Source organism: Hypomesus transpacificus, chromosome 9 (genome assembly GCF_021917145.1).
Source record: "Hypomesus transpacificus isolate Combined female chromosome 9, fHypTra1, whole genome shotgun sequence".
Lineage (NCBI taxonomy): Eukaryota > Metazoa > Chordata > Actinopteri > Osmeriformes > Osmeridae > Hypomesus > Hypomesus transpacificus.
The window spans coordinates 15,544,576-15,569,243 of NC_061068.1; the positions used below are offsets into that span (position 1 = coordinate 15,544,576).

Here is a 24,668-nt window from a genome sequence, read left to right on the forward strand (position 1 = left end):
TCACGCCACGAGGTACCTGGTTGGGCCGCGTGTTGCCCACAGACAGCAGCCGCCATCTCGTGGTGTGGGCCAACGTACCCGAGCCGGACTGCAGTTGGTATTTGACGGACTCGGTTTATTATTTTCTATTAGTGTCTAATAGGATAATTACGGCCAGGGATATTGTCTTTTCTATTGTATTGTGTGTATATATATTAAATGTAAAGATTGTGTTGGATGCTGATGCATTATTTGTATTTAGATTGGGACCTTATAAAATAACGGCTTCTAAATATATTCATTCTTTTTGCAAATATTAGTTTTAAAGAACTCAGAGCGCCCTAGCATTTAGTTAATTTGAGTTATGCCCGAAAACGAGGCACGAGGGGCGCTACACTTGAATGCTAGAACAAATGGTATTGTATATTGTGGTCAAAGTTGATATAAGGCAGTGTTTATGGATGTTCGCTATCACTCCTGTAGCTTTTGGGTAGCATGTCCTTTGTAATGACTGATCACAAATTACTTTGTTTAATCTTATGTAATTGTACAAGCTAAATAAATTGTATTGAAACCGCCATTCAAATCTACACACACTCCCCCTCTCTCCTTCAAACCTCTGCCTTTCTCCAATCCTGTTTGGGCATGCATGCACCCTTACAGAAGAAAGTTCCAGTAATGAGACTCCAAACAGGATCAACTGGTCCAAACAGAAGTGTTTGTGCGTGTATGTATGTGGGTGTGACACATTCAAGTATGTACATGAACAGAGCAGTAAGAGGAGTCTTCAAGTTTGGGATCAGATGAGTACAAGGCAGCACTCCAGGTGATCAGACTGTCAGCATTACTGTCAGACACACACAGAACCAGATGGAGCACAGAGAGGAGGCTGATGGGGAAACCAGACTTTTATAAATTCAGTAGAAGGTGTTTATTCATATGTTGGAGAGTGAAGGATTTACTGTCAGTTCAGGATAGGTTATGATTAAGTCAATTAGCATCTGTATTCCTGGTCTGATGTCTTACCCTTTCAAATACTGGACATGTGTTTGTTTATCAGCATAGATCCTAGGCTACAATATAACACGATTTCATGTCTGTTAAACATGTCTATTGTGTCTGTAAATGTTATCATAGGCTATTGTGTGTTGGCAACAATGTCAGTCAGTGGTTAAGGACCTCCCACCTGTGCTGATCAACAGGAAGAGGATGTGCTGTGTTATCAGTTATCAGTGTCCAGGGAGGAGACAGACTAGGCTGTATGACAACAACACTGTGTCATTAAGGGTTTAAATAATATGATATTTGGATATCCTATTTAGACTACTTTGGTCCTCTATAGACTGGGGAGCTAGTGCTAACAGCTAGTGATTGTGGGTCAAAGAAATGGCTAGCCCATGTCAACCTATGATGACATAAACCTTCATTCAATACACCATCTAGTATAAACCTGTTCCACTGTGTTCCTCTCTGCATTGGTGAATGTTTCATTTGCACTGTGCAAGAGTATCCTGAGCATGAGAAAGACCCTGATCAGAGACAGGGCAGAGAGAGGAGGGTTCTGGCAGGGCAGGTGATCAGAGACAGGGCAGAGAGAGGAGGGTTCTGGCAGGGCAGGTGATCAGAGACAGGGCAGAGAGAGGAGGGTTCTGGCAGGGCAGGTGATCAGAGACAGGGTAGAGAGAGGAGGGTTCTGGCAGGGCAGGTGATCAGAGACAGGGCAGAGAGAGGAGGGCTCTGGCAGGGCAGGTGATCAGAGACAGGGCAGAGAGAGGAGGGCTCTGGCAGGGCAGGTGATCAGAGACAGGGCAGAGAGAGGAGGGTTCTGGCAGGGCAGGTGATCAGAGACAGGGCAGAGAGAGGAGGGTTCTGGCAGGGCAGGTGATCAGAGACAGGGCAGAGAGAGGAGGGTTCTGGCAGGGCAGGTGATCAGAGACAGGATAGAGAGAGAGGGGTTCTGGCAGGGCAGGTGATCAGAGACAGGGCAGAGAGAGGAGTGTTCTGGCAGGGCAGGTGATCAGAGACAGGGCAGAGAGAGGAGGGTTCTGGCAGGGCAGGTGATCAGAGACAGGAGAGAGAGAGGAGGGTTCTGGCAGGGCAGGTGATCAGAGACAGGGCAGAAAGAGGAGGGTTCTGGCAGGGCAGGTGATGAAGGCTACAGGTGAGGGAGGACAAGCATCCAGAGTTACAGTACAGAACATAGTACAGTGATAATCATGTGACAGGGTGACAAGTCATGTTTCTGGAATAATTAGGGGTGATTGTACATTAGACTGGCAGAAGTTTTAAAATAATTTGTTCAGATCAGGTCGTATTTACCCATCATCCTTATAAGTCATGAGACTCACAACTCCACCCAACACCCATCATTCCTACAGGGAGCGTCAAGTGAAACTACATTTCCTCATACATGACATGGTTTCTACAGAGTCCTGTAGCAGCACAGGACTGGAATGTAGAAAAGGGTCAAACCAGATTGATGAAAATCAAACTAAACTTTACAGTGGAGATAGAGAGGGGGGAGGGTGCTGATTGACAGGAACATGAAATTGTCTTGAAGAATTATTGATAAATACAAAATGTAATTATGATTAATGTGGCAGAGAAAACAGAAATTTCTGCGTTTCATTTTGAGTACCTCCAGACGGAAGATTGAACTAGCTAGCACTGGCAGTGCAGGGTTCAGTTTATCTTAGAAACAGGTTTGTTTCAGAGGTCCTAACAGGTAAAGTTTAGTTTATAGTACTGGCAGCGTAGGGTTCAGTTTAGCTTAGTGTGTTTTTGTTGCTCCATTCTACTTGTCTTTGTACACTGCTGAATGATTCATTGGTGTGAAGTGTCATGAGTGGCATGATTATATTTATAAATGACAGGTCATGTTTCTGGACATAATAGGTGTCATAGTCCATATGACTGTGTTTACATCGACATATATCTTACCTAGAAATATACCCATAGCAAAGTTACTATTTCAAATCCCAAACTAACCAGGTACCCAGTACTTTGTCATGGGATCCATAACTGCTGGTGCTGCCTGGGCTAAACTACAGGTGTTTCCTCATTCATTACATTTACATTTGGTCATTTAGCAGACGCTCTCATCCAAAGCGACTTACAGTAAGTACAGGGACCTTCCCCCCCTGAGGCAAGTAGGGTGAAGTGCCTTGCCCAAGGACACAACGTCATTTGGCATGGAACGATCGAACCGGCAACCTTCTGATTACTAGCCCAATTCCCTAACCTCTCCTCTCAGCCACCTGACTCCCTACATTACATAGTTTACACAGAACACAAAGGTTGGCAACACAGAAGATGTAATTTAGTTATCACTGTTACTAAGTTTACTGTCACAGAGGAGAGAGAGTTAGGAACAATACTTTTCTGTTATACCACAAACATGTTAGTTACAAACTAAATGTTCTTATACATGAAAGGGTTTCAACAGTAGAAGTACAAGAATGGAATGTGTGGAGAGAGAGAGAGAGAGAGAGAGAGAGAGAGAGAGAGAGAGAGAGAGAGAGAGAGAGGGAGAGAGAGAGAGAGAGAGAGAGAGGTGGTAGTCCCTATGTGCCCCACTGCACTGTTCTGTCTGAAATGAACAGAGAGAGAGAATGACCTGTCTGTATGGTTCAGTCAGGATCATCAACAGAGAGAGAGAGAATGACCTGTCTGTATGGTTCAGTCAGGATCATCAACAGAGAGAGAGAGAATGACCTGTCTGTATGGTTCAGTCAGGATCATCAACAGAGAGAGAGAGAATGACCTGTCTGTATGGTTCAGTCAGGATCATCAACACAGAGAGAAAGAATGACCTGTCTGTATGGTTCAATCAGGATCATGTCTTAGGAGGCCTAGGATGCTTGACTGATATAAATGACCTGAGTGACAAACCAGCACCTTGGGAAGTGGAGATGTGTTCAATGCAGGTTAATGAAGGAAAGCATGATGATATATCCCATTATGTTTATACATCCTCTCCTATATACACAGACTGCATCATGTAGACCTCTCCTATATACACAGACTGCATCATGTAGACCTCTCCTATATACACAAACTGCATCATGTAGACTGCACCCCCTCAATCTCACCATGTGTCCATCTCTGGGTTAACTTTGCCTCAAATGTTCTCAGACAAACAACCTCTCTGGTACCTGAACCGGTCAGGTTAGCTCTGTCATCTGTTACAGGGAGGGACATGTTCACAACAAGTGCATTTCCTCATTCCTGGCATGGTTTCTACAGAACAGAGGCTGACAGACTGATCAGACATGGGCAGAAGTGATGAGTACAGTTGAGGAGAGACTGGCTGGTTATCAGAAAGAAGAGATTCAAGTTGAACATTTAGACAATCCATCAGTTACATCAGACTATTCTTGTAAAACATGTACTATTTCTACATGCAGCAAGTCTAAATGGTTAAGGTGAGTGTTGGGGTATGACCAAATGCAGGAAAGGTAGCAAGTTAAAAAAACAAGGGCATCAAAACAAGGGTTTATTCTCAAACTCAGAAACAGACAGGATACTCACAGTGCAAGGCCAAGGACAAGACCAACTCTGGACACAAAACGACTAAGGACTAAGACTAAAACTGACACCACTCAATGAGACACAGGTGAAGACAATGACAGACACAGGGACACACTTAGGGCAGGGCAAAACGAACAACAAGGGGGCATGGCCGTGACATAAATAAAACTAGTGCCATCTTCCTAGTTTTAGGCCATCTCCTTCTTTATCTCTCTGTCACTCTCTCTACCTCCCTCACAGTCTTGTCCTTTTCTTCCGCCCTCCCTCCTATTTCTCTTCTGTTCTCTCTCCTCTGTTTCTCTCTCAGCTCAGTTCAGTTCAGTATGCTTTATTGGTATTACAGTTCGGGTTGAGCAGTATTGCCATAGCAAAAAATACTGAATGGCCATTTTTACACATCATAACTTTTAAAAAGGAGTCTAACAATAACTAGAGAGGGTACAATTTCTGGGAAAATTGTGGGGTGTGCTTGCTTGCACGTGGGTTCGTTTTCCCATCTAGTGACATTTTCAAGCATTTAGCATAATCATATTGCATAATTCATTAAGAACACCCTTTGAAACAAAAAAAACCCTTGAAACAAGCTACTGTAACAACGTTGTCACTGGCAGTATTTCAGATGGAATTGCGATTCAAATAGTAGGCTACTGTCTGTTAACTGAAAATAAGCCCCCCAAAACGTAAATAAGTTCGATATTAATATAAGGGGACATGGCTAATTCAAAAGCAGTTTGCCAGAGGCAAGCTAGCTGCTGTTGCTATCCACATTTCACTGATTCTTTGAAAGCGCCGGAAATGAGAACGTTTCTTTTGTAATGGATAATGTATAGAACGCCGGTCATTATTGGGGAAACAAAACCCCTTCGCTTCGCGTCGGGGTGCTGTTCGCCCTGTCTGGGTTTATTTTCCCAATAATGACCGGCGTTCTGTACATTATCCCACTTATTACACGGCTACTTGCTAACAAAAATAACTTAACACAGTGTGTCTCTTTTTACAATGTACAGTGCCCTCCAAAAGTATTGGAACAGTGAGGCCAATTCCTTTATTTTTGCTGTAGACTGAAAACATTTGGGCTTGACATCAAACGATGAATGTGAAACCAGAGATCGACGTTTCAGCTTTTATTTCCAGGTATTTACATCAGGATCTGATGCACAAATTAGAAAATATCACCTTTTTGTTCGAACCCACCCATTTGTCACGTGAGCAAAAGTATTGGAACATGTGACTGACAGGTGTGTTTTGTTGCCCAGGTGTGTCCTATTACATACATTATTCAATCAATAAATACCACTGAATGTCTACACTCAGGTTCAGATTGGGTAAGATAGGTTTTGTCTATGCAGACTGTATTCAGAGGTGAAAACAACATGAAAACCAGAGCGCTGTCTTTGGGTGAAAAACAAGCAATTGTGAGTCTTAGAGAAGATGGAAAATCAATCAGAGCCATTGCAGAAACATTGGCCATAGCCAGTACAACCATTTGGAATGTCCTGAAGAAGAAGAAAACTACTGGTGTACTAAGTAACAGACGTCGAACAGGTAGACCAAGGAAAACATCAGCAGTTGATGACAGAAACACTGTGAGAGCTGTAAAGAAAGACCCTAAAACAACTGTTAGTGAGATCAGCAACAACCTCCAGATGGCAGGAGTGAAGGTATCACTATCTACTGTTCGCAGAAGACTTCATGAACAAAAGTACAAGGGCTACACCAGAAGATGCAAACCACTCATTAGCAAGAAGAATAGGAAGGCCAGGCTGGAATTTGCCAAAAAGTACAGAGATGAACCTCAAAAATTCTGGGACAAAGTTTTATGGACTGATGAGACAAAGATTAACTTTTACCAAAGTGATGGAAAGGCTAAAGTTTGGAGAAAGAAAGGAACTGCTCATGATCCCAAACACACAAGCTCATCTGTGAAACACGGTGGAGGTAATGTCATGGCTTGGGCTTGCATGGCTTCTTCTGGGACGGGCTCATTAATCTTCATTGAGGATGTAACACATGATGGCAGCAGCAAAATGAACTCGGAAGTCTACAGAAACATTTTGTCTGCCAATTTAAGGAAAGATGCAACCAAACTGATTGGCAGAGCCTTCATCATGCAGCAAGATAACGACCCAAAACACACTGCCAAAACAACAAAGGAGTTCATCAGGGGCAAGAAATGGAAGGTATTAGACTGGCCAAGTCAATCTCCAGACTTAAACCCTATAGAGCATGCATTTTACCTGCTTAAGAGGAGACTGAAGGGAGGAACCCCACAAAACAAACAACAACTGAAAGAGGCTGCAGTGAAAGCCTGGGAAAGCATCAAAAAGGAAGAATGCAAAAGTTTGGTGACGTCAATGGGTCACAGACTTGCTGCAGTTATTGAAAGCAAAGGATTTGCAACTAAATATTAAGTCTTATTCACTTAAATATGTTTTAAGTATATCTGTTCCAATACTTTTGATCACATGACAAATGGGTGGATTCAAACAAAATGTGATATTTTCTTAGTTGTGCATCAGATCCTGATGTAAATACCTGGAAATAAAAGCTGAAACGTTGATCTCTGGTCTCACGTTCATTATTTGATGTCAAGCCCAAATGTTTTCAGTCTACAGCAAAAATAAAGGAATTCGCCTCACTGTTCCAATACTTTTGGAGGGCACTGTATTTGTTACCATTCGTATTGTTGATTAGCAGAGAAATAGTTCGCCAAAGACGTTGAACTTTTGTTGAACTGAAAGTTCGTTGAACTTTTGTTGACTAACAACAAACAAAGGTATATGTAGAGAACCGTGTGTTTATTTGACAAACAGAAAACAGGAGAACAAGGGGACCATGAACGGTGCCAAAGGAATGAAAACAATAAAAGTGCTAAATACCTAACCCAAACAATGCCTCTCTTACAAAACTACATGGTGCGGCACCGCTCCTTGCCTAGTGAAGTAACAAGGGAGTAAGCTGAGTGATGGGAGTGTATACCCATGGGCGGCTTACCTGTCCCCTCTCTCCAGTGAACGACCAAACGAACAACACGAAACGCAACAAACACAATGACCTGCTACCAAAAGAACATACATGAGAACACAAAACAGAATGCGGAAGGCTGACTGCCCGTTCCAACGACAGTTCCGGGGTCTTAAAGGCTGCGGGGAAGACGGACGGGATCGGGATTGGACCGAATCCGGAACGAATACAGCCAATCGCAGACAGACACACCTGCAGACAACGACATGGAGAACAAAAAGGGGAGGGGCAAACACGACAGGGCAGACAAACACTACACAAAAGGCCCACAGGCCGTAACAGTGGGTGACATCAGAACCAGATCATCTATGTTAAACAGGGATTTGATTTCTGTGTCATGGAGAGGCAGGCCGGATGCAGTTGATTGTTCAAGGGTCTCTGCTAGTTGATTGATAAAGATATTAAATAGTGTGGGCCTTACAACCCTGGCGGACACCCCTCTTTTGATTTGAGCATTTGGAATCAAGGTATTATAACACCTATTTATAAGAGTGGAGAGGGGGCAGGAAGAGGAATTAAGAAGGGAGGTGAGAGAAAGAGAGATGGGGGAGGGAGGTACAAGGAGCAGGTCTAGGTACAGGAGCATCTGTACAGAAAGGAGGAGAAAAAGAGAGAGGGGGAGGCAGAGGGACAGTCACACTTCCTGACTACCTCCACCTATAGCTCCCTCCAGCTCTCCTGCACCTGACTACCTCCACCTGTATCTCCCTCCAGCTCTCCTGCACCTGACTACCTCCACCTGTATCTCCCTCCAGCTCTCCTCCACCTGACTACCTCCACCTGTATCTCCCTCCAGCTCTCCTCCACCTGTATCTCCCTCCAGCTCTCCTCCACCTGTATCTCCCTCCAGCTCTCCTCCACCTGACTACCTCCACCTGTATCTCCCTCCAGCTCTCCTCCACCTGACTACCTTATGTCTCACCTGACTAATACTGACTGTATCCCCTATGGTTTCTACAGAACAGAGGCTGACAGACTGATAGACATCAGAGTGAATGTCTGGTTAGGGTTTGAAGAGATTTTGTTGTGTTGTTCACCTTATAATCTATTAAGCCAACTGCAAATGTTTACTCCTCGACAGGTCTGCAAACGCCTTTGTAAACCAATATTTGTTAAAACGCTTTGCTAAACGAGACCGTAGGTCGAGGTTTACAAACAAATCGTTTTAACAAATCGAGGCGACAAAGTGTTTGCTGACCTGTCGAAGAGTAAACATTTATCACACAGCCTCCTCATCCTCTCTGTGTTGTTATCAGACAGCCTCCTCATCCTCTCTGTGTTGTTATCAGACAGCCTCCTCATCCTCTCTGTGTTGTTATCAGACAGCCTCCTCATCCTCTCTGTGAAGTTATCAGACAGCCTCCTCATCCTCTCTTTGTTGTTATCAGACAGCCTCCTCATCCTCTCTGTGTTGTTATCAGACAGCCTCCTCATCCTCTCTGTGTTGTTATCAGACAGCCTCCTTATCCTCTCTGTGTTGTTATCAGACAGCCTCCTCATCCTCTCTGTGTTGTTATCAGACAGCCTCCTCATCCTCTCTGTGTTGTTATCAGACAGCCTCCTCATTCTCTCTGTGTTGTTATCAGACAGCCTCCTCATCCTCTCTGTGTTGTTATCAGACAGCCTCCTCATCCTCTCTGTGTTGTTATCAGACAGCCTCCTCATCCTCTCTGTGTTGTTATCAGACAGCCTCCTCATCCTCTCTGTGTTGTTATCAGACAGCCTCCTCATTCTCTCTGTGTTGTTATCAGACAGCCTCCTCATCCTCTCTGTGTTGTTATCAGACAGCCTCCTCATCCTCTCTGTGTTGTTATCAGACAGCCTCCTCATCCTCTCTGTGTTGCTCTCAGACAGCCTCCTCATCCTCTCTGTGTTGTTATCAGACAGCCTCCTTATCCTCTCTGTGTTGTTATCAGACAGCCTCCTCATACTCTCTGTGTTACTCTCAGACAGTCTTCTCATCCTCTTTGTGTTGTGATCAGACAGCCTCCTCATCCTCTCTGTGTTGTGATCAGACAGCCTCCTCATCCTCTCTATGTTGTTATCAGACAGCCTCTTCATCCTCTCTGTGTTGTTATCACACAGCCTCCTCATCCTCTCTGTGTTGTTATCAGACAGCCTCCTCATCCTCTCTGTGCTCTCAGACAGCCTCCTCATCCTCTCTGTGTTGTTATCAGACAGCCTCTTCATCCTCTCTGTGATGTTTTCAGACAGCCTCCTCATCCTCTCTGTGTTGTTATCAGACAGCCTCCTCATCCTCTCTGTGTTGTTATCAGACATTCTCCTCATCCTCTCTGTGTTGTTATCAGACAGCCTCCTCATCCTCTCTGTGTTGTTATCAGACAGCTTCCTCATCCTCACTGTGTTGTTATCAGACAGCCTCCTCATCCTCTCTGTGTTGCTCTCAGACAGCCTCCTCATCCTCTCTGTGTTGTTATCAGACAGCCTCCTTATCCTCTCTGTGCTGTTATCAGACAGCCTCCTCATCCTCTCTGTGTTGTTATCAGACAGCCTCCTCATCCTCTCTGTGTTGTTATCAGACAGCCTCCTCATCCTCTCTGTGTTACTCTCAGACAGTCTCCTTATCCTCTCTGTGTTGTTTTCAGACAGCCTCCTCATCCTCTCTGTGTTGTTATCAGACAGCCTCCTTATCCTCTCTGTGTTGTTATCAGACAGCCTCCTCATCCTCTCTGTGTTGTTATCAGACAGCCTCCTTATCCTCTCTGTGTTGTTATCAGACAGCCTCCTCATCCTCTCTGTGTTGTTATCAGACAGCCTCCTCATCCTCTCTGTGTTGTTATCAGACAGCCTCCTTATCCTCTCTGTGTTACTCTCAGACAGTCTTCTCATCCTCTTTGTGTTGTGATCAGACAGCCTCCTCATCCTCTCTGTGTTGTTATCAGACAGCCTCCTCATCCTCTCTGTGTTGCTCTCAGACAGCCTCCTCATCCTCTCTGTGTTGTTATCAGACAGCCTCCTCATCCTCTCTGTGTTGTTATCAGACAGCCTCCTCATCCTCTCTGTGTTGTTATCAGACAGCCTCCTTATCCTCTCTGTGTTACTCTCAGACAGTCTTCTCATCCTCTTTGTGTTGTGATCAGACAGCCTCCTCATCCTCTCTGTGTTGTTATCAGACAGCCTCCTCATCCTCTCTGTGTTGCTCTCAGACATTCTCCTTATCCTCTCTGTGTTGTTATCAGACAGCCTCCTCATCCTCTCTGTGTTGTTATCAGACAGCCTCCTCATCCTCTCTGTGATGTTTTCAGACAGCCTCCTCATCCTCACTGTGTTGTTATCAGACAGCCTCCTCATCCTCTCTGTGTTGTTATCAGATAGCCTCCTCATCCTCTCTGTGTTGTTATCAGACAGCCTCCTCATCCTCTCTGTGTTGTTATCAGACAGCCTCCTCATCCTCTCTGTGTTGTTATCAGACAGCCTCCTTATCCTCTCTGTGTTGTTATCAGACAGCCTCCTCATCCTCTCTGTGTTGTTATCAGACAGCCTCCTCATCCTCTCTGTGTTACTCTCAGACAGTCTCCTTATCCTCTCTGTGTTGTTTTCAGACAGCCTCCTCATCCTCTCTGTGTTGTTATCAGACAGCCTCCTCATCCTCTCTGTGTTGTTTTCAGACAGCCTCCTCATCCTCTCTGTGTTGCTCTCAGATATTCTCCTCATCCTCTCTGTGTTGTTATCAGACAGCCTCCTTATCCTCTCTGTTTTGTTATCAGACAGCCTCCTCATCCTCTCTGTGTTGTTATCAGACAGCCTCCTCATCCTCTCTGTGTTGCTCTCAGACAGCCTCCTCATCCTCTCTGTGTTGTTATCAGACAGCCTCCTTATCCTCTCTGTGTTGTTATCAGACAGCCTCCTCATCCTCTCTGTGTTACTCTCAGACAGTCTTCTCATCCTCTTTGTGTTGTGATCAGACAGCCTCCTCATCCTCTCAGTGTTGTGATCAGACAGCCTCCTCATCCTCTCTATGTTGTTATCAGACAGCCTCTTCATCCTCTCTGTGTTGTTATCACACAGCCTCCTCATCCTCTCTGTGTTGTTATCAGACAGCCTCCTCATCCTCTCTGTGCTCTCAGACAGCCTCCTCATCCTCTCTGTGTTGTTATCAGACAGCCTCTTCATCCTCTCTGTGATGTTTTCAGACAGCCTCCTCATCCTCTCTGTGTTGTTATCAGACAGCCTCTTCATCCTCTCTGTGATGTTTTCAGACAGCCTCCTCATCCTCTCTGTGTTGTTATCAGACAGCCTCCTCATCCTCTCTGTGTTGTTATCAGACAGCTTCCTCATCCTCACTGTGTTGTTATCAGACAGCCTCCTCATCCTCTCTGTGTTGCTCTCAGACAGCCTCCTCATCCTCTCTGTGTTGTTATCAGACAGCCTCCTTATCCTCTCTGTGTTGTTATCAGACAGCCTCTTCATCCTCTCTGTGTTGTTATCAGACAGCCTCCTCATCCTCTCTGTGTTGTTATCAGACAGCCTCCTCATCCTCTCTGTGTTACTCTCAGACAGTCTCCTTATCCTCTCTGTGTTGTTTTCAGACAGCCTCCTCATCCTCTCTGTGTTGTTATCAGACAGCCTCCTTATCCTCTCTGTGTTGTTATCAGACAGCCTCCTCATCCTCTCTGTGTTGTTATCAGACAGCCTCCTCATCCTCTCTGTGTTGTTATCAGACAGCCTCCTCATCCTCTCTGTGTTGTTATCAGACAGCCTCCTTATCCTCTCTGTGTTACTCTCAGACAGTCTTCTCATCCTCTTTGTGTTGTGATCAGACAGCCTCCTCATCCTCTCTGTGTTGTTATCAGACAGCCTCCTCATCCTCTCTGTGTTGCTCTCAGACAGCCTCCTCATCCTCTCTGTGTTGTTATCAGACAGCCTCCTCATCCTCTCTGTGTTGTTATCAGACAGCCTCCTCATCCTCTCTGTGTTGTTATCAGACAGCCTCCTTATCCTCTCTGTGTTACTCTCAGACAGTCTTCTCATCCTCTTTGTGTTGTGATCAGACAGCCTCCTCATCCTCTCTGTGTTGTTATCAGACAGCCTCCTCATCCTCTCTGTGTTGCTCTCAGACATTCTCCTTATCCTCTCTGTGTTGTTATCAGACAGCCTCCTCATCCTCTCTGTGTTGTTATCAGACAGCCTCCTCATCCTCTCTGTGATGTTTTCAGACAGCCTCCTCATCCTCACTGTGTTGTTATCAGACAGCCTCCTCATCCTCTCTGTGTTGTTATCAGACATCAGACAGCCTCCTCATCCTCTCTGTGTTGTTATCAGACAGCCTCCTTATCCTCTCTGTGTTACTCTCAGACAGTCTTCTCATCCTCTTTGTGTTGTGATCAGACAGCCTCCTCATCCTCTCTGTGTTGTTATCAGACAGCCTCCTCATCCTCTCTGTGTTGCTCTCAGACATTCTCCTTATCCTCTCTGTGTTGTTATCAGACAGCCTCCTCATCCTCTCTGTGTTGTTATCAGACAGCCTCCTCATCCTCTCTGTGATGTTTTCAGACAGCCTCCTCATCCTCACTGTGTTGTTATCAGACAGCCTCCTCATCCTCTCTGTGTTGTTATCAGATAGCCTCCTCATCCTCTCTGTGTTGTTATCAGACAGCCTCCTCATCCTCTCTGTGTTGTTATCAGACAGCCTCCTCATCCTCTCTGTGTTGTTATCAGACAGCCTCCTTATCCTCTCTGTGTTGTTATCAGACAGCCTCCTCATCCTCTCTGTGTTGTTATCAGACAGCCTCCTCATCCTCTCTGTGTTACTCTCAGACAGTCTCCTTATCCTCTCTGTGTTGTTTTCAGACAGCCTCCTCATCCTCTCTGTGTTGTTATCAGACAGCCTCCTCATCCTCTCTGTGTTGTTTTCAGACAGCCTCCTCATCCTCTCTGTGTTGCTCTCAGATATTCTCCTCATCCTCTCTGTGTTGTTATCAGACAGCCTCCTTATCCTCTCTGTTTTGTTATCAGACAGCCTCCTCATCCTCTCTGTGTTGTTATCAGACAGCCTCCTTATCCTCTCTGTGTTGTTATCAGACAGCCTCCTCATCCTCTCTGTGTTGTTATCAGACAGCCTCCTCATCCTCTCTGTGATGTTTTCAGACAGCCTCCTCATCCTCACTGTGTTGTTATCAGACAGCCTCCTCATCCTCTCTGTGTTGTTATCAGATAGCCTCCTCATCCTCTCTGTGTTGTTATCAGACAGCCTCCTCATCCTCACTGTGTTGTTATCAGACAGCCTCCTCATCCTCTCTGTGTTGCTCTCAGACAGCCTCCTCATCCTCACTGTGTTGTTATCAGACAGCTCTCAGACAGCCTCTTCATCCTCTCTGTGTTGCTCTCATCCTCTCTGTGTTGTTATCAAACAGCCCCCTCATCCTCTCTGTGTTGTTATCAGCCTCCTCATCCTCTCTGTGTTGCTCTCAGATATTCTCCTCATCCTCTCTGTGTTGTTTGTTACAGACAGCCTCCTCATCCTCTCTGTGTTGCTCTCAGACAGCCTCTTCATCCTCTCTGTGTTGCTCTCATCAAACAGCCCCCTCATCCTCTCTGTGTTGTTATCAGACAGCCTCCTCATCCTCTCTGTGTTGTTATCAGACAGCCTCCTCATCCTCTCTGTGTTGTTATCAGACAGCCTCCTCATCCTCTCTGTGTTACTCTCAGACATTCTCCTTATCCTCTCTGTGTTGTTTTCAGACAGCCTCCTCATCCTCTCTGTGTTGTGATCAGACAGCCTCCTCATCCTCTCTGTGTTGTTATCAGACAGCCTCTTCATCCTCTCTGTGTTGTTATCAGACAGCCTCCTCATCCTCTCTGTGTTGTTTTCAGACAGCCTCCTCATCCTCTCTGTGTTGCTCTCAGATATTCTCCTCATCCTCTCTGTGTTGTTATCAGACAGCCTCCTCATCCTCTCTGTGTTGTTATCAGACAGCCTCCTCATCCTCTCTGTGTTGATATCAGACAGCCTCCTTATCCTCTCTGTTTTGTTATCAGACAGCCTCCTCATCCTCTCTGTGTTGTTATCAGACAGCCTCCTCATCCTCTCTGTGTTGCTCTCAGACAGCCTCCTCATCCTCTCTGTGTTGTTATCAGACAGCCTCCTCATCCTCTCTGTGTTGTTATCAGATAGCCTCCTCATCCTCTCTGTGTTGTTATCAGACAGCCTCCTCATCCTCTCTGTGTTGTTATCAGACAGCCTACTCATCCTCTCTGTGTTGTTATCAGACAGCCTCCTCATTCTCTCTGTCTTGTTATCAGACAGCCTCCTCATCCTCTCTGTGTTGTTATCAGACAGCCTCCTCATCCTCTCTGTGTTGTTATCAGACAGCCTCCTCATCCTCTCTGTGTTGTTATCAGACAGCCTCCTCATCCTCTCAGTGTTGTTATCAGACAGCCTCCTCATCCTCTCTGTGTTGTTATCAGACAGCCTCCTCATCCTCTCTGTGTTGTTTTCAGACAGCCTCCTCATCCTCTCTGTGTTGTTATCAGACAGCAGAACCTCCAGCCTGATGGCAGCAGGGAGAAGAGTGAGTCTCCAGGGTGGTTGGGCTGTTTGAGGATCTTCTCAGCCCTCATCCTGCATCTTTCCTGATAGATGTCCTGCAGGTCAGAGAGGGTGGTTCTGATGGCCCGCTCGGCTGAACGGACCACCCTTTTCAGGGCTGAGAAGTCCTGCCTGGTGCAGCTGCCCATCCAGGTAGTGATTCTCCCACTCAAGATGCTCTCGATGGTGCAGGTGTACAAGTTCTTGAGCACCTGGAGGGGGAGCTTCAAGTCTCTCAGCGTCTGAGGTGGAAGAGACGCTGTCTGGCCTCTTCACAGTTCTTTGGATGTGAAGTGACCAGGACAGGTTCTGTGTGATGGTCACACCGAGGTATTTAGAACTGTCCACTCTCTCCACCTCAGACCTGTTGATCCATAGTGGGTGGATATCACCCTGCTGTTTCCTCCTGAAGTCCACAACCAGTTCTTCAGTTTGTTCACTGTTCAGCAGGAGGTTATTCTCCCAGCACCAGCTCTCCAGGTGAAGGACCTCCATCCTGTAGTTTTCTTAGTTCCTGTCGGAGATCAATCCCACAACTGCTGTGTCGTCAGCAAACTTGATGATGTTGTTTTCAGATGTTGACACCCAGTCCTGGGTACAGCGAGTACAGCAGAGGGCTCAGCACAGCCTGGAGGGATCAGGTGTTGAGGGGGAGAGGAGATGGTGTGTTCAGCACACAGCCTGGAGGGGATCAGGTGTTGAGGGGGAGAGGAGATGATGTGTTCAGCACACAGCCTGGAGGGATCAGGTGTTGAGGGGGAGAGGAGATGATGTGTTCAGCACAGCCTGGAGGGATCAGGTGTTGAGGGGGAGAGGAGATGATGTGTTCAGCACAGCCTGGAGGGATCAGGTGTTGAGGGGGAGAGGAGATGATGTGTTCAGCACAGTCTGGAGGGATCAGGTGTTGAGGGGGAGAGGAGATGATGTGTTCAGCACAGCCTGGAGGGATCAGGTGTTGAGGGGGAGAGGAGATGATGTGTTCAGCACAGCCTGCAGGGGATCAGGTGTTGAGGGGGAGAGGAGATGATGTGTTCAGCACAGCCTGGAGGGATCAGGTGTTGAGGGGGAGAGGAGATGATGTGTTCAGCACAGCCTGGAGGGGATCAGGTGTTGAGGGGGAGAGGAGATGATGTGTTCAGCACAGTCTGGAGGGATCAGGTGTTGAGGGGGAGAGGAGATGATGTGTTCAGCACAGCCTGGAGGGATCAGGTGTTGAGGGGGAGAGGAGATGATGTGTTCAGCACAGCCTGGAGGGATCAGGTGTTGAGGGGGAGAGGAGATGATGTGTTCAGCACAGCCTGGAGGGATCAGGTGTTGAGGGGGAGAGGAGATGATGTGTTCAGCACAGCCTGGAGGGATCAGGTGTTGAGGGGGAGAGGAGATGATGTGTTCAGCACACAGCCTTGAGGGGATCAGGTGTTGAGGGGGAGAGGAGATGATGTGTTCAGCACACAGCCTGGAGGGATCAGGTGTTGAGGGGGAGAGGAGATGATGTGTTCAGCACACAGTCTGGAGGGATCAGGTGTTGAGGGGGAGAGGAGATGATGTGTTCAGCACAGTCTGGAGGGGATCAGGTGTTGAGGGGGAGAGGAGATGATGTGTTCAGCACACAGCCTTGAGAGGATGATGTGTGGGTGCCCACGCAAACAACTCGTTGTCTGCCGGTTAGGAGGCTGTGGACACAGCTCCTACACAGCTAAGAGTTCAAACCAAGGTCACACAGCTTAGTGACCAGCCTGGAGGGGACTCTGGTGTTGAAAGCTGAGCTGGAATCAATAAACACTCTCACATAGTTCCCCTTCTCAATGTGGATGTCTCAGCCCGAGCTGCTCTAAAACACGTCAGGACTGCAGGGGGTCTGGGTAGTCATGTTATTAGGTGTGGTGGCTTTATATCCCTGGTCCTGTTGTTTCAGCACCCTAGTAGGGTAGTAGGGTGGATCACTACAAGTCTCTGACTCCCCATCAGCACCGGATCTCCTCAGGGCTGCATCGACTGAGTTAGATTCAGCCTGTTCCTAAACCAGCCTGTTCCTAAACCAGCCTGTTCCTAAACCAGTCTGTTCCTAAACCAGTCTGTTCCTAAACCAGCCTGTTCCTAAACCAGCCTGTTCCTAAACCAGCCTGTTCCTAAACCAGCCTGTTCCTAAACCAGCCTGTTCCTAAACCAGCCTGTTCCTAAACGAGCCTGTTCCTAAACAAGTCTGTTCCTAAACCAGCCTGTTCCTAAAGGCCCCGTCACACCATAACGTTCTGGTCAACGTTCTATGACGTTAGAGGAAACGTTGGTAATCGTCCATGGTCGCTGGTATAGCGCCAGAAGAGCGTTGTGTGGACGCTGGTGACGCTGGTAATCGTCGGTAATTGTCGGTGATCGTCGGAGAACGCTGGTCCAAAAAAACAGTTTTGAACATGCACAAAAGTTCTCATGGAGACCAACGTTCTTCAACGTTTAATTTTAAACGCTGTATAACGCTAAAGAACTTTTGTGGAACGTTTGACTAAAGTTGCACGCGTTTGGCTATCGTTAGTCAGTCGTTACCCTAGTGTTACTTGGTTGTTATTCATCGTTTACGAAAGCAACGTCCTTTTCATAGTTTGCTTTCGTCACACGTCGTCGCGACTCAGTGACACGTCGTCACACGCAAATCATTTTCAGGGGTGTCTTACTTGGTCGCTGTTACACGCTTCTCATGCATCAGTCCCATGCTAGTTGCACGCCAGATGTGTCCACCTCGCCCTAAAACGCTCGAAATTGAACGATTAGAACTTTCAGAGAACGTTAACCGGAACGTTATGGTGTGACGGAGCCTTAAACGAGCCTGTTCCTAAACAAGCCTGTTCCTTAACAAGCCTGTTTCCAAACAAGCCTGTTTCTAAACAAGCCTATTCCTAAACAAGTCTGTTCCTAAACAAGCCTGTTCCTTAACAAGCCTGTTTCCAAACAAGCCTGTTTCTAAACAAGCCTATTCCTAAACAAGTCTGTTCCTAAACAAGCCTGTTGCTAAACGAGCCTGTTCCTAAACGAGCCTGTTCCTAAACCAGAATCAGAATCAGAAGGGATTTTATTCGCCATGAATGTTTGCACAAACAAGGAATTTACTTTGGCAGGGAGGTGCATACATTAAACATATAGGAATATTGAAACTTAAATATGTGGACTAACTATACAAAAGGAGCAAAGTCTAGCTAATATTAAGGGGGGTCTAGCTAATACTAAGGGGAATAAAATAAAATATAAGTAGTCATAATTTACAAGCTAACCTAAAAAAAAACTGATAGTGCAAGAGAACGATACAAAACAAGCCTAAACCAGCCTGTTCCTAAACCAGCCTCTTCCTAAACCAGCCTCTTCCTAAACGAGCCTGTTCCTAAACGAGCCTGTTCCTAAACGAGCTTGTTCCTTAACGAGTCTGTTCCTAAATGAGCCTGTTCCTAACGCCGGCTCGTTACCCTCTGGGCCTTTTCCTACCTGCGCATCCTCCATTGTAGAGTCCTCCATGATATCACATTGTCTAATGACACCAAGTAAGACAGCATTCATCTAGTCTGGATCAAAGCCCACACTATATCAGAATAAGGCTGTTTATGAGTGCTGATGGACCTTCACTCCTCTTCCACTTGTGTTTGGTGCTTCTGCTTGCTGTGTATCTTCCAGCATGTTCTTTACCTCTCTGTCAGGATGTTCTGTAGCAGCACGGTGTCCTTCACCTGTTTCTCTACTAGAGTACCAGGATGTGAACAAAAACCACAACCAAAGTACCCTTTCAACTGTGTGGTGTTTTGCATGGCTGGTCTTGCCTTTACATCTACACAACCACATAGTCCAACAATCTTGCTGTTCACACATGTTCCAGTTCTTCTCCATGACCACCTTTGGATGCCAGTGTTTTGACCTGATCAACAGAGAGTCAGAGGAAATGGACAGGAGTGTCTCTTGAGCACCAAACTAAAGACCCTCAAGCTCTCCCTTCTGAGATCTCCTTCTGGGAGGGAGCTTGTTTAATCCTTTAAACCATTCAAATATGGGCATTAAAATGCCCATGGTTCCCGCCTTAATAGCGTCACCGTCCAATCACCGATTTTATTTCTGAAAACTGCCAGATACTCATGACAACTTAAGCTCAAAGTACATATCATTGGTTAAGGGGTTAGTGGGAGGGGGAAATAAATCTATCGTCTGCAACGGCAGCCATTGTTTTCCGAGGCGGAGCCAGAGCGGAGACCATGGGAGATTGCCTACAGTGTTAGATTTACAGCTTCGAATTGAAATCGGAGACGATATTATGAGTAAAGACAAGTTCCTTAATATGTGTTGTCAATATTGTCAATTAAAAGTCTAAACTTTTTACTTACGAAGAATTTGTTTGTGGGAGTGAAGCGAGTGTTTTCAGGAAAGAATGACGTGTCCGGCTTGGCCGTTTGTGACAGGCAGCAATGACGGTAGTAGCACTGTTTAGCTTCGATTTGAGCAGATTTCTAAAAAACTTCGAAAAACAACATTAACTAGGTAGATTATGTATACTGTAAGCTAAATGTACATGCCTTGTTTGGCCAATTCGGTCGATTGTGGAAGAAACTCGAACGTTTTTTAGTTATCGAGAGGAGTATCCAGCCATAGAGCTAGCTACTTTTGGGACAGGATAATTCCGGTTTCCCCTATGTCTCCACTAGTCACTAGAATGGTCATAACTTTTAATCAAAATATGATATTTCTAATCTGTCTTCTGTTCTACATTGCCTACAGACTTGTGGATATTCCACCTACTCAAAGTATTTCTCCATCTTGTAATTAAATCGGTGAAAAATGCAGTTGTCTGATGAGGTATGGTGGATGGAGAAGTTTTTGTAAAGAATGGCTGCCTGAAACCACTTTGATAAAATATGATTTGCCTCAAGTGATCATATATTTATTGACATGATAAAAATCCACTAGTTCTCCTCTTCAAGATGGTATAAACAGTTAAGGTGTATGATTTAATATAAAAATTCATAAAATATGAATATTAATATGAATATCATATTTCAACAGCTTATGGAATGTTTGGAATGTTGGCTTAGGCAGTAAAGGGTTAAATGCAGCTGAGCCTCTGATCTATGTGGGCAGAGCTGGTGGCAGACTGTGACTTTACAACGCGTTGAACGCAATTTGGATAACGTCATGGAGAAGTTGGCGGCTCTGCAAAGGAAAGTGGACCAACTTGGAGGCCAAAGCGATGTGTAGATGTGGAAATTGGAAGGCGCCTACTCGACCAAACAACCACCCCAATCTTATCTGCTTTTGGCCCCGTAACCAGCTCAGGCCTTGGCCAAGGCCCCTGGAGAGCGCTGCAGTGAGACTCTCTGTAGTCTCTTCCCTTCCCCCTCCCACAGACACCTGAGGATTGTTGTCTCTGTCTGGGACCTGATCAAGGATGTCTCCATGGCAACACTATCTGCAGACTGAGAATATGACTGATTGTGGCCTAGGCGAAGGCGAACAACCCCCAGCATATTCACACACTAACTTTCACCTACTACAGATATGCCATCACCCCCCCCACCCCCAGCATACTCACACACTCACTTTCACCTACTACAGATATGCCATCACCACCCCACCCCCAGCATACTCACACACTCACTTTCACCTACTACAGATATGTCATCACCACCCCACCCCCAGCATACTCACACACTCACTTTCACCTACTACAGATATGCCATCACCCCCCCACCCCCAGGCATATTCACACACTAACTTTCACCTACTACAGATATGCCATCACCCCCCCACCCCCAGCATACTCACACACTCACTTTCACCTACTACAGATATGCCATCACCCCCCCACCCCCAGCATACTCACACACTCACTTTCACCTACTACAGCAGGGGTGTCAAAGTCAAATGGACGAAGGGCCAAATAAAAAATTTAGCTACAAGCCGAGGGCCGGACTGTTCGAATGTTCATTGAAAAAATTTTAAATGACGCATATAGTCTAGTGAACCTAATTGAACCTACTGAAAACCTAACAAATATATTCCAATATGATCAGATAAATAAAGCAATATTTTCTTATGGCTCTGTCAGTAATCTTTAATTTTCAACAGACACAAAAGACAAATTTCCTTTATATAAAAATCCCCATAACATGAACATTAAATGAAAGAACCCGGTATTCAAGGCACCATCAGTAGCCTATATTTTCTATTTTAGCAAAAGTGGGCTAAATTTACTTCAAAGAAAAAAACAATAATAGCAATTTTCTATCATCCACTCAGCTGAAATATTTTTAAAATATAATTGGATTGAAATACAATAAAATAAAGTGCAAAAATCTATTAATCAAAAACAACACTTTGTTTAAGGAGAAGTAACATGCAGTGAAAACAAATATTAAACTTGAACTTTTAAACTTGAACTGAGTAAAAACTCTAAATATGTGATTGCACAGTAATGTTCACTTGTTTGAGGTTGAGGGTGATACTTGGTGGTGTCCCATCTTTTCCACAAGTTCATCAATGTTCGGGGTAAGGCTCTGAGCTGAGGAAATCCTCAGAATTGAGTGGAGGTGTTCAGCAGTAAGTCGACTTCTGTGTGATGTTTTGTTCAGGTTCATCAAAGAAAACAGTTGTTCACACAGGTATGTGCTGCCAAACATAGACAACGTTTGAGCAGCCTGGATGCGCAGCTGGGGCATTGTGTCGGGGAGGAAACGGGCGAACTCCGCAGCACCCACTGCCGCATATTTTGCCCTCAGTGCATCATTGCATTGGAGGTCAATCAACTCCATTTGGAGGTTTGGTGGTGAGCTTTCCACGTCAACAGCAAATGGGTTACCGAGCAGTTCCAACCTGCTTTTTTGTGCTTCAAAGTCAGCAAATCGGCGTCGAAAGTCAGCGGCAAGCATACCTATTTTATCAGCCAACTGTGCGCTCGGAAACGCACTGGTAGAGAGCTTCTCTTTCATGGTCTGGCAGCTGGGAAAGTGGCTCAAATTTTCTTTCCGCATCTGCGTCTCCCACAGAGTCAGTTTGGTTTTAAATGCCTTCACTGTACTGTACATATCAGAGATGACACGATCCCGACCCTGCAGCTGCAAGTTCATTGCATTCAGATGACTCGTAATGTCACACAGAAAAGCCATTTCACACAGAAACATTTCGTCTCGGAGTTGTGTTGTGTCTTTCCCTTTACTGTCCAAGAACAGACAAATCTCCTCACGAAGCTCGAAACATCTTTGAAGCACCTTTCCCTGGCTTAGCCATCGCACCTCTGTGTGATAAGGCAAATCACCATGCTCCGTTTCTAACTCCGTCAGAAATGCCTTGAACTGGCGGTGATTCAAACCTTTGGCTCTGATAAAGTTAACTGTGCGCGTGATGATGCTCATTACATGCTCCATTTTCAAGGCTTTACCGCACAACGCTTCCTGGTGTATGATACAATGATAAGCTGTCAGCTCACCTGTCGCGTTTTCCTCTTGCATCTTTTCCCGTATCTTTGCCACCAGTCCGCTCCTGTGTCCACACATCGCAGGTGCTCCGTCGGTTGTCAAACCCACGAGTTTTTCCCAAGGCAGCTCCATCTCATTTACACATCTTGACACCTCTTCATACAAATCATGCCCCGTAGTTGTGCCATGCATAGGACGTAAAGCCAAAAACTCCTCTGTCACGCTTAGGCTGGAGTCCACTCCGCGGATGAAAATTGACAACTGGGCAATGTCAGAAATGTCGGTGCTCTCATCCACAGCCAAGGAATATGCAATGAAATCTTTTCCCTTTTTCACAAGCTGCTCTTTTAGATTGATGGACAACTGGTCTACTCTCTCGGCAATGGTGTTTCTGCTCAGACTCACATTTAAAAAGAGTTGCCTTTTTTCTGGGCAAACTTCGTCACAAACTTTAATCATGCAGTTTTTGATGAAATCCCCCTCCGTAAATGGCCGGGCTGATTTAGCGATCTCTTCTGCCAAAATAAAACTGGCCTTGACAGCAGCCTGGCCTTGTGATTTGGCTTTTTTGAACAGAGCCTGTCGAGATTTGAGGCCTCGTTTTAATTCCTCTGCCTTTTGTAGCCTTTGTTCCATGTCCATATTCTTGTTTTTGTCCGCGTGTTTCGTTTCATAATGTCGTCTCAGATTATACTCTTTCAGTATCGCCACACTTTCTCCACACAGAAGACACACAAGTTTTCCAGCTACCTCCGTAAACATATACTCCGACTCCCACCTTGTTTGAAACCCCCGGTTCTCAGTGTCCACTTTCCGTTTTGCCATTTTTGATGGGTATCTGAAAGTTAATTTTACTGTGATGCTGACGACTGCTGTGCCAATAAATATTGAAATGAAGCAGCCTACTGCTCGGTGCGTCACCGTTGCATTGTGGGAAATGTAGTATTGGTGCGTGTAAAAGATCTGCGGGCTGCCGGCTTGCTGCGGTCTGCGGGCCGGTTCTAATAATAAATCAAGATCATCCCAGGGGCCGTAAAAAACCTTCTCGCAGGCCGGATGTGGCCCGCGGGCCTTGACTCTGACATATGTGTACTACAGATATGCCATCACCACCCCACCCCCAGCATACTCATACACTCACTTTCACCTACTACAGATATGTCATCACCCCCCCACCCCCAGCATACTCACACACTCACTTTCACCTACTACAGATATGTCATCACCCCCCCACCCCCAGCATACTCACACACTAACTTTCACCCACTACAGATATGCCATCACCACCCCACCCCCAGGCATACTCACACACTCACTTTCACCTACTACAGATATGTTATCACCCCCCCACCCCCAGCATACTCACACACTCACTTTCACCTACTACAGATATGTCATCACCCCCCCACCCCCAGCATACTCACACACTAACTTTCACCTACTACAGATATGTCATCACCCCCCCACCCCCAGCATACTCACACACTCACTTTCACCTACTACAGATATGTCATCACCCCCCCACCCCCAGCATACTCACACACTCACTTTCATCTACTACAGATCCCATCACCCCCCCACCCCCAGCATACTCACACACTCACTTTCACCTACTACAGATATGTCATCACCCCCCCACCCCCAGCATACTCACACACTCACTTTCACCTACTACAGATATGCCATCACCACCCCACCCCCAGCATACTCACACACTCACTTTCACCTACTACAGATATGTCATCACCCCCCCACCCCCAGCATACTCACACACTCACTTTCACCTACTACAGATATGTCATCACCCCCCCACCCCCAGCATACTCACGCACTAACTTTCATCTACTACAGATCCCATCACCCCCCCACCCCCAGCATACTCACACACTAACTTTCACCTACTACAGATATGCCATCACCACCCCACCCCCAGGCATACTCACACACTCACTTTCACCTACTACAGATATGTCATCACCCCCCCACCCCCAGCATACTCACACACTAACTTTCATCTACTACAGATCCCATCACCCCCCCACCCCCAGCATACTCACACACTCACTTTCACCTACTACAGATATGTCATCACCCCCCCACCCCCAGCATACTCACACACTCACTTTCACCTACTACAGATATGCCAT

General features: G+C 46.0%; 1 protein-coding gene and 1 long non-coding RNA gene across 6 annotated transcripts in view; one reads left to right on the top strand and one right to left on the bottom strand.

The window, feature by feature from the left end:
- LOC124471292 (NACHT, LRR and PYD domains-containing protein 12-like) overlaps positions 1-24,668 on the top strand; it is a 1,476,309-nt gene that overhangs the window by 1,116,793 nt on the left and 334,848 nt on the right. The window lies entirely within an intron of this gene.
- Positions 7,291-8,307, bottom strand: LOC124471398. The gene is made up of 2 exons (XR_006956529.1): positions 8,232-8,307; positions 7,291-8,190 (listed from the first exon to the last, which is right to left on the bottom strand). It is a non-coding gene; the product is annotated as an uncharacterized LOC124471398 (long non-coding RNA).